This window comes from Cryptomeria japonica, chromosome 4, assembly GCF_030272615.1.
Source record: "Cryptomeria japonica chromosome 4, Sugi_1.0, whole genome shotgun sequence".
NCBI classification, from domain to species: Eukaryota; Viridiplantae; Streptophyta; class Pinopsida; order Cupressales; family Cupressaceae; genus Cryptomeria; species Cryptomeria japonica.
In genome coordinates, this window is record NC_081408.1 from 480,737,446 (window position 1) to 480,755,766 (window position 18,321).

The following is an 18,321-nucleotide window of genomic DNA, read 5'->3' on the forward strand; positions in this document are numbered from 1 at the left end:
AATACGTATTATATAATATATTATTATACTATATATATAATATTATATTATAATATATTATATAATATAATATTATATATTATATAATACGTATTATATAATATATAATATAATATAATATTATATATTATAATATATATAATATACAATTATATTTTATAATATAATATAATACATATTATATAATATAATAGTATATTATATAATATATTATTATATTATATAATGGGCGTGTGCACAAAGATGGTGGTCAGAAAAGTGGACACCACCCAAAAAAAACATGGAAAAATAGGTAGCGCGTACGCGGTTTTAAAATTTGAAATTCTCGCGTACACGCTTAGGTTTGTTCTTCCTGAGCCTAGAAAAGGTAGCACGTACATGCTGCTTTTAGGAAAATGAGCGCGTACGTGCTATGCTTAGGAAAATGAGCGCGTACGCACTACTCATAGGAAACTGAGCGCGTATGCGCTAATAATCCAAATAAAACCGCGTACGCGATGCCTGGTAAAATTTTTTTTTTTTAAAAACTGGGTCTCATTTACCCGTGAATAGCGTGTTTTTAACTTCATTTTTTCCCCATTTCCTCTCCTAATTCGTGAATGGGGTGCTAGATTTGTCCTCCAAGCTATGGATCAAGGTTAGTTTTTGTTTATTTTTGTCTTTCTTTCTGGTTTATGCAATTTGTTTTACATTTTGAATTTAATTTCATTAATTTTGATTAGGTTTTTTCATTTTTTGTTTCAAAAACTAGATTCTTCTAATCTAGAACAAGAACAACGAAATGCACCTCCTAAAATCCCACAAGAACAACCAAATGCACCTCCTAAAAACACACAAGAACAACCCCCAATTCTTCCTTTTGACCGCACACCCAAAACACAAGAAGAATTAATTAATCAGTTAGGACAAAATACGTCTAAAATCAATAGACTGATTGTTAAATTGAAAACTTTTGAACTTGACCATCATCAATCCCTCGCCACTAGCCTAGAAACATTAGCTAGTGGTGCCATAGCTGTTTCCACAGAAATTACCAAATGGGGAAGCTTTAGGGATAGGTGTCGTCAATTCTATGCCAATGGGCTATCATACGATGGAGTAAAAAACAAAAATATTACTAAACAATAAATATGTGCCCTTTTTGTTGATCCTAAAACTGGTCAGTCATTACCTCTTAATGCAAAGAGGTTTCCCATACATTGGTGTACCAATGTGCAGATGAAGAATCTTTTTTGGCAGAGGTGGTGGATGGTCTTTGATGATCCACCTTGTAATAATTATGAGGCACCATTATATTATTTGAGAAAAATATATTGTGAGTTTGTGCTCAATGTGCGGCCAAACTATTTTGACATAAGAGAGTTTCATGGTAGAGGTGGTGGCTCTACCCAAGATAGACCTGGAGCCCGTAGGTGATTACCTGCGGAGAGTCGCCGCCCCCTAGCACCCAAACCCAAGGTGCATTGCGCTATCCTATTAGAGCTGAAAGAGTCGATGGAGCTACAAACTCTTCAGGTGGCCACAATATTGATTGGTACCATCATCCAGCATGGGAAGTCATTAGTACACCCTATTGTATTGGATGATGAGCCATTAGAGGGTGATAGAGAGCCCATCCAGCATATGTGTGTCAGTTGCTTGGGGATATGCTTGGGGATAGATGATGCAGCCAGTGCAGATGGATCCTCATATCATCTGTGCACGATTTGTGGTTGTAGATGTCAGGCTCACACGATTGAGGATGTCACGCTGACAGATGAGTTGATGGACATGGTGTTTGCCCATGAGCCACAAACACAGGTGTGTTGATTTGAATTCAGAACATTTTATTTATCAGTCACTTTAAATTTGTAATTACATAAATGAATTTTTATTTATACATCGATTTAAATTGAGACAAATAATATGCATTTCAGGATGCAGCAGCGGTATCCCATACACCTCCCCCAGTTACTATAGCTGCAACTTTGATGCCTGAGGTATAAATTTTGTAACATGTTAAAATAGAATAGTACACTTTGAATTCAAAAAAATACAAGATATACTAACTATCTTTAACGCTTGGTCCAATTTCTGGTATACGTTGTCATATTTTGTACAACTCTTTTTATGTATTGTTTGATGGAATATGCAATTCATTTCATTTTAGATTTTTAAAATTATGTTTAATATATTATCTGTACTAATATCTCATGTTAATTTTATTTTTTTAGGGTACCCCCTCTGCGTCTAGGGCCCGTCCTAAGAAAAAGAATTCCTCGAAGACCCCAAAACGTGGGAAGAAGGTAATTGAACACATTTTTAGTTGTAAAATTGTTTGAAAATGTTGAAATCAAGTATTAGTTGGGTTTTGTAGATTGATTAGTGTTTTTTGTCTATTTTACATGTACAATGGCCATTGAGCTTTGTGGATTTGTTGAATGCACCTGATTTGCTCGTGGATCAAGAGAGTGTAGAGGTATGTATCTCTATTTTATTTTCTTGATTTCATGATTATATGCACGCCTTACATGTGAACTTGTGATATATTATAATCTTATAATTTTTTCATACAAGAAATATCCATACCTATTTTGTCAATAGTGAACCATCCTCCTTGCATTGGAGAAGCATCTCAGGATCTGGTACACTTTTGTTTGATATGTAAAATTAATTGTTTTTAAGCTTCAATACTTATCATTATATTAATTGTATTTAATCTTTGAATATTTTTTGTATAGGTAATAGCGACAATTTCTACATCGATGGTGAGCCATCCTCAATCCACTGGAGAAGCATCTCAGGCACAGGTATGTCACTGTTCTCTATATTATAGCTTTTAAGTGTTTTTGATATATTTATATTAGTACATTGTATTAATTGTACATTTAATCTACAATAGACCCCTTTGCGGTATGGCCATAATGTGGATCTATTTAAATATGTCTTCAAGAAAACTCCTAAGACTGACAAGGAGAGGAGAGCAAAGACATTAGCTCCTAGATCAGCCGATGAGGTAATCTACATTTCAATTGCAAAGGAATTAAAGTTAAATGCATAGTTATGTTCTTAATTGTGAACTATTTTCTACAAAAGAATTCTAACTTGACTTTTGAATTGTGGTTTTGCAGCCATCTACAGAGCCGCGTACTGCATCGAAGAGGCTTGATTTTTATGATCCACCACAAGTTTAGGATCATGTAGTGTTAGTTTTGGTCATAGAATGACCAATACATGTAGATATATTCTACATTTTTATTGTATATTGATTTGGACGTGGCATATGCCACATTTTTGTAATACTTGTATTGACTTGGCAGACATGCCTTTATATATATATATATATATATATATATATATATATATCGATATTCGATCCAATAAATGTGTAATGAGTTCATTATTTTGTATTTGTTGTATTTTGTGGTTGTCCATTTATAAATTTAAATGAATATTTGCATATGTAATCAACAATATGAATATAAACAATAAAAATATATGATATAAAACATTGCAACCGTGGAATATGATTTGATAAAAATTTTAAAATGTTAAATTAACCCTACAAAACTCCTTGTATTCAGTTCATTATTGTGTATTTGTTGTATTCGGTGGCTGCCCTTTTATAAATTTAAATGAATATTTGCATATGTAATCAACAATATGAATATAAACAACAAAAATCGACAATATGAATATAAACAATAATGTGTTTGGTGTGAGAGAACCCTCATGCTCACAATGGTCAAATTTTGTTTGTCATGTGCACAAACTGACATTGCGAGCGCATCTGGGTGGGTAGGTTTATGCTAGGAATGCCCCTGTCGTGCATCCCAAAGCGCCAGAACGTCGAGAGTCATACCGTACCGATGCGATCTCTCAATTGCCCCTGAGTCCAAAAAAAGGTCAAAATTTGACGGACTGTTTCTTCGAATCCAGAACACATATGGTCGATCTGTTTGATCCCATGGGGTTGCATGAGGCTACTCTACAATGGCCTATCTCAGTTTTGGACGACTCGAAGCCATTTTCAATTATTAGCATTTTTTTGCCTGCTCCAAAAATCGTCAATTGCGTGCAATGAAAAGTTGCAAGATTGGCTAGAATTGATTTGGTTCGTCATGTACACAAACTGCTATCATGAGCATGTTCGGGTGGGCAGGTATATGCTGAGCATGCCCCTGTCATGCATCCCAAAGCACCAGAACGTTGAGAGTCATACCGTACCGGTGAGATCTCTCAAGTGCCCTAAGTCCAAAAAATTGTCAAAACTTAACGAACTATTTCTTCCAATTCAGGACACATATGGTTGATCCATTTGATCTTGTGGGGTCATGTGAGGCTCCTCTACAATGGCCTATCTCAGTTTTCAATGACTCAGAGCCATTTTCAATTAGTAGCATTTTTTTGCCTGCTCAAAAAATCGTCAGTTGTATGCAATGAAAAGTTGCAAGATTGGCTACAATTGATTCGGTTCGTCATGTGCACAAACCAACATCGTGAGCACATCTGGGTGGGTAGGTTTACATTAGGCATTCCCCTGTCATGCATCCTAAAGCACTAGAACGTTGAGAGTCATACCATACCGATGCAATCTCTCAATTGCCCTGAGTCCAAAAAATTATCAAAACTTGACGAACTATTTCTTCCAATCCAAGACACATATGGTCAATCTATTTGATCCCATGGGGTTGCATGAGGCTCCTCTACAATGGCCTATCTCAATTTTTGACAACTCGGAGCCATTTTTGATTTGTAGCATTTTTTCGCCTGCTCCAAAAACCATCAGTTGCATGCAATGAAAAGTTGCAAGATTGGCTAGAATTGATTTGGTTCGTCGTGTACACAAACTGATGTTGTGAGCACATCCGGGTGGGCAAGTTTACACTAGGCATGTCCCTGTCATGCATCCCAAAGCACCAGAATGTCGAGAGTCATTTTGTATCGGTGCAACCTCTCAAGTGCCTTGAGTCCAAAAAATTGTCAAAACTTGACAGACTGTTTCTTCCAATCCAGGACACATATGGTCGATCTGTTTGATCCTGTGGGGTCATGTGAGGCTCCTCTACAATGTCCAATCTTGGTTTTTGACAACTCAAAGCCATTTTTGATTTGTAGCATTTTTTTCGCCTACTCCAAAAATCGCCAGATGTATGTAATGAAAAGTTGCAAGATTGGCTAGAATTGATTTGGTTCATCGTGTACACAAACCAATGTCGTGAGCATGTCTGGGTGGGTAGGTTTATGCTAGGCATTCCCCTATCATGCATCCCAAAGCACTAGAACATCGAGAGTCATACCGTACTGGTGCGATCTCTCAAGTGCCTTGAGTCCAAAAAATTGTCAAAACTTGACGGACTGTTTCTTCCAATCCAAGACACATATGGTTGATCTGTTTGATCCCGTGGGGTCACTTGAGGCTCCTTTATAATGTCCTATCTTGGTTTTTGATGACTTGGAGCCATTTTTGATTTGTAGCATTTTTTCACCTGCTCCAAAAACCATCAGTTGCATGTAATGAAAAGTTACAAGATTGGCTAGAATTGATTCGGTTCGTCATGTACACAAACCGACATCATGAGCATGTTCAAGTGGGTAGGTTTACACTAGGCATGCCCCTTTTGTGCATCCCAAAGCACTAGAATGTCGAGAGTCATACCGTACTGGTGCGATCTCTTAAGTGCCTTGAGTCCAAAAAATTATCAAAACTTGACGGACTGTTTCTTCCAACCCAGGACACATATGGTCAATCTGTTTGATCAAGTGAGATCACATGAGGCTCCTCTACAATGGCCTATCTCAGTTTTTGACGAATCAGAGCCATTTTCGATTGGTAGCATTTTTTCGCCTGCTACAAAAGTCATCAGTTGCATGCAATGAAAAGTTGCAAGATTGGCTATAATTGATTCGGTTCATCATGTGCACAAACCGATGTCAAAAGCGCGTTCGGGTGGGCAGGTTTACAATAGGCATGCCCTTGTCATGTATCCCAATGCACCAGAACGTCGAGTGTCATACCCTACCGACGCAATGTAGAAGTTGCTTGACAACTTTTTTAACAATTTTTTTTGACAACAATGACAATTTTTGCTCAAGTTGTATCTAGTCTCAATCTATGACCCCTATGACCCGATAATGACTCAAATAATTCTCCATGATTATACAAGAATCAAGAATGCTCATGATTTACCAAGGACACATCACATATACTAAAAACATAGTCACAAAACATTGTCACATATTATTCAAAAATTTGCCTCTAAATATGGTCAAATTAGCTCTTGGCTATTTGATTATACAAAAAAATGTCTTACAAATCATCTCATGGGCTTTTATAAAAAATTTGGCATTACAATATGTGCAATTCAACTCAACTCATCGCCATTTTAATATACAAATCATCTCATGGGCTTTTATACAAAATTTGGCATTACAATATGTGTGATTCAACTCATCGCCATTTTAATATACAAAATTGGCATGTACATATGTACAAATAAGCTCATTGCCATTTAAATATACAAAATTATCCCCCTAAACTTGTAAAAATCAGCTCATGTGCATTTATATATACAAAAAATGAATCTAGAACAATTCGTCGACGATTTATACAAAATTCTCAAAATCATTCTACTCTGAATCATAGAATCAATCAAGTGAGCCTTCAGAATCAGCTCTAACCTGTATTGTGTCAAGTATTGCCTCGTGGTCAGATTCACGAACTTTCCATAAAATCTTGTTATGAGGTCTACCACGATACTTCATCAAATGAATATTTGTTGCAACAACAAGTTTAGAGAAATGAAGAATATGTTTGTGTGTTTCAAAGTCCTCGAACAACCAAACATCAAAATTCTTGATAGGGTATCTCCGAAGCCATGTTCCTGTCATGACAACAGGCCCTATTGGGTACTCAATACCCTCTCCGTCAATGATTGTGGTTGTCAATTTTCTTTTAGGCTCAACACAATGACACAAATAGTAATTTGTTCCTTCTTCATTGTTCTCTTCTGCAACAACTGCATACACATGACCTACATTTTATAAAGTGTTAATTAATACCAAAAATAAAGTATGATGTACAACAAAATGAACCAAAAAGAATACTTACAAAAAAATTAAATCAAAAAATCACCCGAATCCACTAGGTCGGATACATGGTCAAAATCCACTGATGTCTCCATCTGGCTCAATTGTAGTGCTTTGGGAATTTGGTATGAATCAATGGGAACCAACGGTCTACAAGCCCATTTGTCAACCCACTCTTGTGATTCACATTCTTCCCACAAACAATACATGCACGAAGAGAAAAAACATACCATCTATCTCGTATAAATTACCAGTGAACTTGAATTTGAACTCATAAATGAGTGCATACCACTCGATCCTACAACTGTACAACAATCTAGATAGTTTTCAATGTTAGATTCAGTTATCAATCAAAAATATCTATGAACCAATGATGTACCTGGATTACCTAGACCCATCATAGACTTACACCATCGCACAATTGTTTCTGCATCTACCAACTCAGCACCACCTTCATACTTCAATTCTTCCCTAGCTAGGGCTCTTTTCACACATGCTCCTGCACCATCGTGCTCTCCCTTACCATGTCCACCCACAGTGAAATTCCAAAAAATTTGTACACTGCTTGTCACATGCATCCTTGTCAACCAATAAAACATCCTTGCATTCTTGAATTGTGTGGTGCAATTATCTGACCATATTAAGTGTCAGTTGTATCGTATGTTCCTTTCCCTTAAACTACCATAGAAAACTTTAAAACATCCTTGTACAAACTCCAATGAATGAGTATGATCATCACTTATGTAGAAGTGATACTCTCTTGCAACCTTTCTATCCTCCTCTGTGCTATCATCTGCATGCACAAATGCGATGTGTACACAAATAGAAACTTGTGTAGAGTGATAATACATGGATTGCACTTCATTTTGAGGTTGTAGTGTATAATTTTCAGAGAAATCAATGATAGAGACAATGGTGGCAAGAGGAAATGTGTCCTTACATAACTTGAATGGCTCATCTAACCATCGAGCTCTATGTGTATGCATTATGTACTCATAAACTAGTTTCTCTTGAAACATTTTCATAAATTGAGCTACACATATATCATTTTTCACTAGCTCACATCTCTTCAAATCTTTTCCATCTTTAACTCCATATGTATCTATCTTGTATTTTCTGGAAGAAACTAGTTTCGTACCAATTTCATGTGTGCTCTCCAAATGTACGCATCTTGGTAAACGTTGCAAACCACCACATATAGCACAAGAACCTTCCAAACAAGGCATCTTATAATAAATGAAACCATCATGTCTATTATATAGCACACTTGAAATAAATTCTCTTACCAACTTAGGAGGTGCTTGTATATTACATTCCTGCAAAACATCGTTAGTGTGCAAAGTAGAACAAATATGATGAAAAATATCATAATGCATGGAAAATTCAATATGCATCCTACAACAACACGTGGTGTGTACATGATTAATCTTAATATAAAAAGGTTTTGCCATTTCAAAAAATCTTTGAGAAATTCTTATTTGAGGAAACTTTTGAAGGAATATTTCATAAAAGTTAGTTTGAGTCATATCCAAATAGTGTTTGGCATGTGGCTCACGATTTTTAGACCCAATTCACCTTCTAACAACATCTCTTTGGTTGGGCAATACTCTTGTGTTGTCATGCCAAAAAATTTTAATTAATGTTTTTAGTGCATCAACAACAACCTTGTCTTTGCGTGGTAGTCTACCTAAGAATTCCCAAAGAGAATTATTGTTAGGTTCCTCTATTTTTTCCCGCCTCTTTAATACCTTACTTAATGTTGTTCTACTATCATTTAATGACTTACTTGTTTTGCTTATCAAACGATCTTTTTTTATTTTCTTGCTCATTATGGTTGATGTAATGACACATCGAGTAGCATTAGAATCTTTACTATGTGATTTTGAACCAATAGATTGATATGCATCAAATAGATTTCTAACAATAGTTCTTTCACTGTTACTTTCAGATGATCTCAGGCCTAGAATTTTCATTGTCTCTCTAAAATTCAAATTTTTAATCATTTGAACAATTAATTGACATCTTGTGGTTTGATTTAAGTTTTTAAAATATTTTTTGCCATATTATTTTAACCATTCTCCCACAAGTTCGTTCATTCATTTTATTTGGCACTGACTTCAATATATTCTCATCAATGTCAATTAGATACTTTGGTTTCCTACGAATGATTCTAGGAGGTGTTAACATCGGTGCATTATGTACATTCAATTCATCAAGTAGAGAAGGTGTAATATGTTCATCATTTAATTGATTATTCAATGTGGTATCTTCTTCAATTGCATTAGATTCAAACGGTAAATTATCAAATCTTTCTTTTTCATTTGCATTAGGTTCAAATGGTAAATTATCAAATGTTTCTTCTTCAATTGCATTAGGTGCATTATATTCATTTGGTAAATCGAATTGAGATGTTGAGGATGACATACCTTCTTCTCCCATTGTTCTTATGTCACGCAATTTCTTCATATGCTACCTTTGTCTTTCCTTTTGAGCCTCTCGTTGTTCCATCGTTCCTCGCTTGTTCTTTCCCATGGTTGATATTGGTTCACCTAAATAGAATCATATTACATATACATGTAAAGAAAAGTTCATAAATAAATAAATAACCACAAATATGCATCTTATCACTATTTTTTGGAATCAAACTATTAAACAATCACAATTTGATCATTTAAAACCATGCAAAAACAAAAAACTAATAAAAACAACAATTCAATCATTTGAAATCATGCAAAAACAAAAAATTCACTTACTTTTATGTATACAACAGTGATAGAAGTGTAGACATAGTTCCATTGGGGCCTTCAATGACCTCAAAAACTTCTTTTGAGGTCATTGAGGCTCTTGGGCAACTAAAACTGTCTATAAACCACGTACATGCTACATTAATAATTGCGTATGTGATGTTAGACCATAAAATGTTGACAAGCTCAATGGTATTCTTTTTTCCCATTCAGGACTGATAAGTAGCGTGCACGTGCTACTAAGCCTAAAAAATGTTATCGCAAGGTAATGAATAATGGGAATAGTACCCCATACGTGCTCTTTTGCCTTAAAAAAGTTATGGCAAGGCAATGAACTAATAGTTTCAGTACCCCATACGCGTTATTGGTAGTAGAAAAGATGTGAATGAAAAGGGAGGGAGGGAGAGAGGGAGAGAGAGAGAGAGAGAGAGAGAGAGAGAGGAGTAGGGGGAAGGGAGAGAGGAGGGGGGACTATGGGAGAGAAGAAGGGGTATGAAGGAAGGAAGAGGGGAGAGGGAGAGGGAGAGAGAGAGGGAGAGGGAGAGAGAGAGGGAGAGGGAGAGAGAGAGGGAAGGAGGGAGAGGGAGAGAGGGAGAGAGAGAGAGAGAGAGAGAGAGAGAGAGAGAGAAGAGAGGGGGGTGGGAGAGAAGAAGGTGTATGGAGGAAGGGAGAGGGAGAGTAGGGGGAGGGAGGGAGAGGAGAGAGGAGAGGGAGAAAGAGAGAGGGGGGAGGGAGAGGGAGGGAGAGGGGAGAGGAGAGGGAGAGAGAGGGAGAGAGGGAGAGGTAGAGGGAGGGAGAGAGGGAGAAAAGAGGGGGGAGGGAAGGTAGAGAGAGGGAGAGAGGTAGAGGGAGGGAGAGAGAGGGAGAAGAGGGGGTGGGAGAGAAGAAGGGGTATGGAGGAAGGGAGAGGGAGAGAGGGAAGGAGGGAGAGGGAGGAAGAGGGAGAGATGGAAGGAGAGAGAGAGAGAGAGAGAGAGAGAGAGAGAGGTAGAGAGAGGGAGAGAGGTAGATAGAGAGAGAGAGAGAGAAGAGGGGGGTGGGAGAGAAGAAGGGGTATGGAGGAAGGGAGAGGGAGAGTAGGGGGAGGGAGGGAGAGGAGAGAGGAGAGGGAGAGAGAGAGAGGGGGGGAGGGAGAGGGAGGGAGGGAGAGGAGAGGGGAGAGAGGGAGGGAGAGGAGAGGAGAGAGGGAGAGAAGAGGGGGGGAAGGGAGAGGTAGAGGGAGGGAGAGAAGAGGGGGGAGGGAAGGTAGAGAGAGGGAGATAGGTAGAGAGAGAGAGAGAGAGAGAGAGAGAGAGGGGGGGGGTGGGAGAGAAGAAGGGGTGTGGTGGAAGGGAGAAGGAGAGAGGGAAGGAGGGAGGGAGGTTGAGAGAGAGAGAGAGAGAGAGAGGGAGAGAGGGAGAGGGGGGAGAGTAGGGGGGAAGGAAAGAGGAGGGGTCTTAAGGGGTCACAGGATACCATATGACCTCTTAGGAAACAATACAACCTCTAATGACACCTAAGGGCTCATATGGTGGGCTAATAAAATGATATATTAAATTTAAAGTTATGAATAGAACATCAGTCATCGAGACTCCAAGCAAACAAACAATGAGGCTTCGCTAAAAAGCAAGTGTAAGAGCTTGATCTAAACCTAAGAGTACTGCCTAAGTTCTAAAACATATGATGCTATTAAATTTGCAAGGTTATAAGACTGATCTCGATTGTGACTATAGGAATTACACACTTGATTTCTTTCATAGGTATGTATCGTTCCAAGCTATTTGACAAGTGATGATCATCATATACTACCACTTCCATGAATACAACAAACTTTAATTTCTTTAGGTGACAGGCGTTGTGTAACAACATGGGAACTCTCGCATACCCACCACTATCATTTTACAGGACATCATCTCTGTTACTCTCCCTCTTTCTCTTCCTACCTATTGTTTCCTTCTGAAAAACATATTGCAGGTACTCTGACTCATCATGTTGCTTTGTTGACACTATTTTCCACATCTGCTCTGCTCATTAAAAACACATTCGAGAAGAATATTGCTACAGGTTTCCTTGTTTGTCACAGTAATACACCTATGGTTCAATTTCAAACCCTATTCCTCCTATTCAATACAAACACATAAATCCATTAATCATCGAGACTCCAAGCGAACAAACAACGAGGATTCACTAAAAAGAAAGTGTAAGAGCTTGACCTAACCCTAAGAGTACTGCCTAAGTTCTAAAACATATGATTCTATTAAATTTGCAAGGTTATAAGACTGATCTCGATTGTGACTATAGGAATTACACACTTGATTTCTTTCATGGGAATGTATCGTTCCAAGCTATTTGACAAGTGATGATCATCATATACTACCACTGCCATGCATACAACAAACTTTAATTTTTTTAGGTGACAGGCGTTGTGTAACATGGGAACTCTCGCATACCCACCACTATCATTCTACATGACATCATCTGTGTTTCTCTCCCTCTTTCTCTTCCTACCTGTTGTTTCCTTCTGAAAAACATATTGTAGGTACTCTGACTCATCATGTTGCTTTGTTGACACTATTTTCCACATCTGCTCTGCCCATTAATAACACATTCAAGAAGAATATTGCTACAGGTTTCCTTTTTTGTCATGGTAATACACCCATGGTTCAATTTCAAACCCTTTTCCTCCTATTCAATATACACACACAAATCCACCAATCAATTTTTTTAGGAGAGGATACATGATAAAAATCAAAGAGGAAGTTGCAGACAAGAAATAAATTCACTTACTTCTATAGAAGTGCAGACACAGTTGCAGTGAGGTATGGAGGGAGGGAGGGAGAGAAGAAGAGAAAGAGGGATGGTGTATGGAGGAAGGGAGACGGGAGAGAGAGAGAGAGAGAGAGAGAGAGAGAGAGAGAGAGAGAGAGAGAGAGAGGCACCTTGTATGCGTTTGAGAGGGGGAGATAATACACTTACATGTGTATATATATGTTTAATATATTATATATATATACATATATTATATGTATATAAACATATTATATATACAATATCATATTATACACATATTATATGTTACATATATTATATGTATATACACATATTATATATAGAATATCATATTATACAATAGCATGTATGCGTTGTTTATAGGGAAACAAGTGTGTACGTGTTGCTTACACTATAAGTACCCCGTACGTGCTTTTTAAATCATAAGTACCTTGTAGGCTCTTTTGACTGTTTAGGCTTGGAAATAGGCCTGGATGACAAAGCTACGGTTTGGAAGTTTGATTTCCCTCCATTTCTCTCATTTTTGACGTGTTTTATTTTATCAGCTTGGTTTATCGACTTTGTCATCATCAGGTTTACACTTCATAAAGTGGGTATTTCTAAAATTGCCACCATATTTTCACCCATCTTCTAAGATTTCTAACCATATAATTTTTTTTCAATTTGAACAACAATAACATATTATTATTGAATTTCTTTTACCAGTGTCTCCATAATTCTCATAGACATAGGTGCACCATTTTTTGAATAACTTTTGATATACTTATCCAAATTTAAAAACCTTTATATATTATTGTGTTGCATTTGATTATTTACAATTTAAAAAAAAGAAAATTGTATTTTCGATTTGTTTAGTGCAACTTATGCTTCGTGCATGAACAGGTACCTTATTTTCAGGATGTGCTCGATTGGAAAAATCACAAAAAAAAAAAAATACTCAACAAATTTTTTTTTAAAAATACACATCTTCTAGTGCTCACTCTTAACTATCTTTTTCCTAAAGGATTTGTCAAAATACTAAATCTAACTATGACCTTTTTGATGTGCACGTCAGACACTATGTTATGTTTTTCAGAAAAATCAGGGTCAGTTTTTCGTGCGCAAAGGATTTGAACTCCTTAATCTTATTCAATTTTGAAAAATTTTAGTAGTTTGGAAACTAGATTCAGAGTACTACAATATTTGTTCTTTGATTGTCTTCATATCTTGAGTGGATGACTTTCAAATTTTGCCTCCAAGTTCAAGTTCACCGGATTTCAGAAAAAAAGTGTCCACTTATACCCCCTTTTTGACCACCATCTTTGTGCACTTACCCTAATATATTATTATATTATATATGTTATTTTAAAATAATTTAAGTATAAAAATATCAGATATCCAATTTTCTGAGACAAATATATTTCGACAGTGACAGCCCGTGAGTCATTTTTAACTCACGGGCTGTGTGATTTTATCAAAATCCAATATCTGGTGTTTTGGCAAAAAATTGCTAAAAAATAGTTTGAAAGGTAAGAATTTTATCGTTTTCAATCATTTTTTTTTTTTTTTTTTAATGTTTATTTGATTTTTCATTAAAAATATGGTTTTTTTCATGAAAACTAGGTTTTTTTAAATCAAATACCTAATTGTTTACATTCAATTAGGTTAAAAATGGGGGATAACAATGAAAAAACTGACCAACCACAACTGCAACAACCAAACCCTCATTTGCCAAACCCCCCCTCAATTCAGGATTTGATTGCACAAAATTTGAATTAATTGAGGGGGATTGCAGAAGTATATCGGAGGATCCCTCGTCTAAACCCAATGTTTGATCCTCTCACGTCGATCATAAAGAGTATGGAAACAATGACTGAGGAGCACAATGCCGCCCTTTTGTGGCGAGATTCTATGAGGGAAAAATATGCAGATGGCTTGTCGTATAAGGATATCAAGGATCTCGAGATATCCAAAGTCAATATCGCCTCATTGTTTGTCAATCCCCACACTGATCAACTCGTAGATCCCAAAAAAACAAAACTTTCTATTAAATGGCGCACAAATGATGGGATTGTGAAAAACTTTAGGGATCATTGGTGGATGGTTTTTGACAAACCACCCAACAACAATCTTGATATCCCCTTCTATTTCATAAAAAATTGTATGCTGAGTTTGTTTTACGCAAACATGTGAACTACTTTGACATCCAACCTTTCCAGGGTGTAGGTTTAGGTATACCCCAAAATAGACCTGGGGTAGTCAGAGTAGTCTAGGGCCCATATGTCCCCCCTCCTCCTGTTGATCCCCCACCCGTAGTGCAACATCTTGATATCATTTGTGAGGTGGCTTCACGGACCATACCAGCTATTCACTCTTTGAGTAGCCTTTTGGTTTCTCAGGCTGGGTCAATAGCTGAGCCTACTCTTGATGATAGCAGTGCATCTGGTGGCATTGACATGTCATCCTCGGCTCCACACATATGCATGCCCCATAGTTGTGTCATGTGTGGGCACGTATGCTTGGGTCCAGTTGGATAGTACAGATTATGAGGTGCATGAGATGCATGATGCACCAGATATTATTACACAGACTGGAGGATACCCTGGGGAGTCCTCACATGCTAGAGGCGAGGAGGCACCGTCATCATACATTGATGATGTATTGGTAAGATTTGTATTTTCACAGTTCATGTTATATTTTAATAAAATATTTATAATCTAGATGATATTAAGTACTATTTTTTATTTACATGGTCTATTTAACAGTTGATGACCGAGGAGGAGTTGAGACAGATTCAGGAGGGCACCTTGTCGGCCATTTTTGGCCTTAATAGCTTGACGATACATATATTATTGCACCTAGTCATTTGTATTTTATTATACATACATGCTCATCATTTATATTGGTATTAATTAGATCATGTAGTAACTTACATGTATATCTTATTTTACTCTTGTAGGGCACAAGCAGCACGAGTGCGGGGCAGTGTGATTTAGGATCTGGTAGTACAGTTGGAGACAAGGGAAAAGTAATTGAATACAAATATGATTAATGAATAGTTTAAATAACTTATAGTGATTATACATGTCTAGACATAGATTGATAGATTCATATACTTCTTGTGTATATATACAGAGAATTCTTGGCTTCACATCCTTGATGACTACACCCAGTATACCTGAAGAAGAAGAAGAGATTCCTTGAGTAGATGTGTGTTTATTTTATTTTTTGATTAGTAGATATAATTTGTTATTATCAGTGACAATTATATGCTAACTTGTATCAATGTCATGTTTCTGAACATATGTAGGTTGTGTATGAAAATATTCAAAACATACCTCCTCTACCGAAGACATACATCAAGAGTCCTGCAAAGCTGAAGAGAAAATGTGGAGATGAGGTAAACATGAATAGTTCAGTTATAGTTCATTTTTATGTTAAATGTTCGAATGTGAATTATATAATATAACTAATATTAATCGTGGTTTAGTTTTCTTGTGGAGGATCCTTCAGAGCTGAGTAGTGCGGCGAAGAGGATCGATTTTGATGATCCATCAGTAGCTTAGGATGTTATAGATAGTTTTGGGATGATTACATGTCTATTCGGCATGTATATTTTGTATATGGACATACATTCACATATTTAGACATACATTTTGTTTCAGTTGGCGTTTATGCCATATTTGTGTATGGATTCGATCATATAAATTGTTGCTCATCTGTGTGTGGTGTTATCATGGAAATATTTAATCTTCATTCCAATAATTAACAATGGTTAATAATGGTTATTTAATGAACAATACAATTCATTTCATCTCATCATAAGTGTTGTTTGTATAATGAACAATATAATTCATTTAATGAACAATACAATACAATTCATTTAGTGAACAATACAATTTATGAACAATACAATTCATGAACAATACAATTAATTTAATAAACAATACTTGATACAATTCATTATTACCCTATGCATGGTCCTATTTTTCCCCCCACCTTGGTCGAACGCTCGAGGTTTTATTAGGGAAGCAATTTTTCGGTTGGCGAAAAAATCGTCAGTCTCACTCATTCGAATGTTGTGGCATGGCCAATTTCTCGTTCAGCTCATCATGATGATGAATCATCAGCTTTGACATGTGCAGTTAGGCATTATTACCCTATGCATGCTCCTATTTTTCCTCCCCACTCAGTCGAATGCTCAGGGTCATACCCTACTGGCATCATCCCTTGAGCGCCCTAAGTGCTCAAAATTGTCAAACTTTGACGGGACCTAAATCAAAGTCCATGGCACCTATGAATGATCCATTTGAACCTACGGGGCCATGAGAGGGGTCGCTACAAAATCCTATCTCGGTTTTTCAAGTTGCACTATGGTTTTATTAGGGCAACAATTTTTTGGTTAGCGAAAAAATCATCAGTCTCACTCAATCGAATGTTGTCACGTCGCCAATTTCTTGTTCAGCTCGTCGTGATGAGGAACCGTTGGCTCCAACATGTCCAGTTAGGCATTATTACCCTATGCATGCTCCTATTTTTCCCCCCACTCGGTTGAACGATCGGGGTCATACCCTACAGGCGTCGTTCCTTGAGCGCCCTAAGTGCTCAAAATTGTCAAACTTTGACGGACCCTAACTTGGAATCCGTGACACTTGCAAATGATCCGTTTAAACCTATGGGGCCATGAGAGGGGTCCCTACAAAATCCTATCTCGGTTTTTCAATTTTCCCTATGGTTTTATTAGGGTAATAATTTTTCGGTTGGCAAAAAAATCGTCACTCACTCAATCAAATGTTGTCGCGTGGCCAATTTCTTGTTTAGCTCATCGTGATGATGAACCGTCAGCTCCAACATGTCTAGTTAGGCATTATTACCCTATGCATTCTCCTATTCCCCCCCCCCCCACTCGGTCGAACGCTCGGGGTCATACCCTACCGACGTCGTCCCTTGAGCTCCCTAAGTGCTCAAAATTGTCAAACTTTGACGGGCCCTAACTCGGAATCCATGGCACCTATGAATGATTTGTTTGAACCTACGAGGCCACGAGAGGGGTCCCTACACAAGCCTATCTCAATTTTTCAATTTGCCCTATGGTTTTATTAGGGCAGCAATTTTTCGGTTGGCAAAAAAATCGTCACTCACTCAATCAAATGTTGTCGCATGGCCAATTTCTTGTTTAGCTCATCGCGATGATGAACCGTCAGCTCCGACATGTCTAGTTAGGCATTATTACCCTATGCATGCTCCTATTTTCCCCCCCCACTCGGTCGAACGCTCGGGGTCATACCCTACCGACGTCGTCCCTTGAGCACCCTAAGTGCTCAAAATTGTCAAACTTTGACGGGCCCTAACTCGGAATCCATGGAACCTATGAATGATCTGTTTGAACCTATGGGGCCAAAAGAGAGGTCCCTACACAAGCCTATCTCAGTTTTTAAAGTTGCCCTATGGTTTTATTAGGGCAGCAATTTTTTGGTTGGCAAAAAAATCGTCAGTCTCACTCAATCGAATGTTGTCACGTGGCCAATTTCTCGTTTTGCTCGTCGCGATGATGAACTATCAGCTCCGACATGTCCAGATAGGCATTATTACCCTATACATGCTCCTATTTTCCCCCCCCACTTGATCAAACACTCAGGGTCATACCCTACCGACGTCGTCCCTTGAGCACCCTAAGTGCTCAAAATTGTCAAACTTTGATGGGTCCTAACTCAGAATCTGTGGCACCTACGAATGATTTGTTTGAACCTACAGGACCATG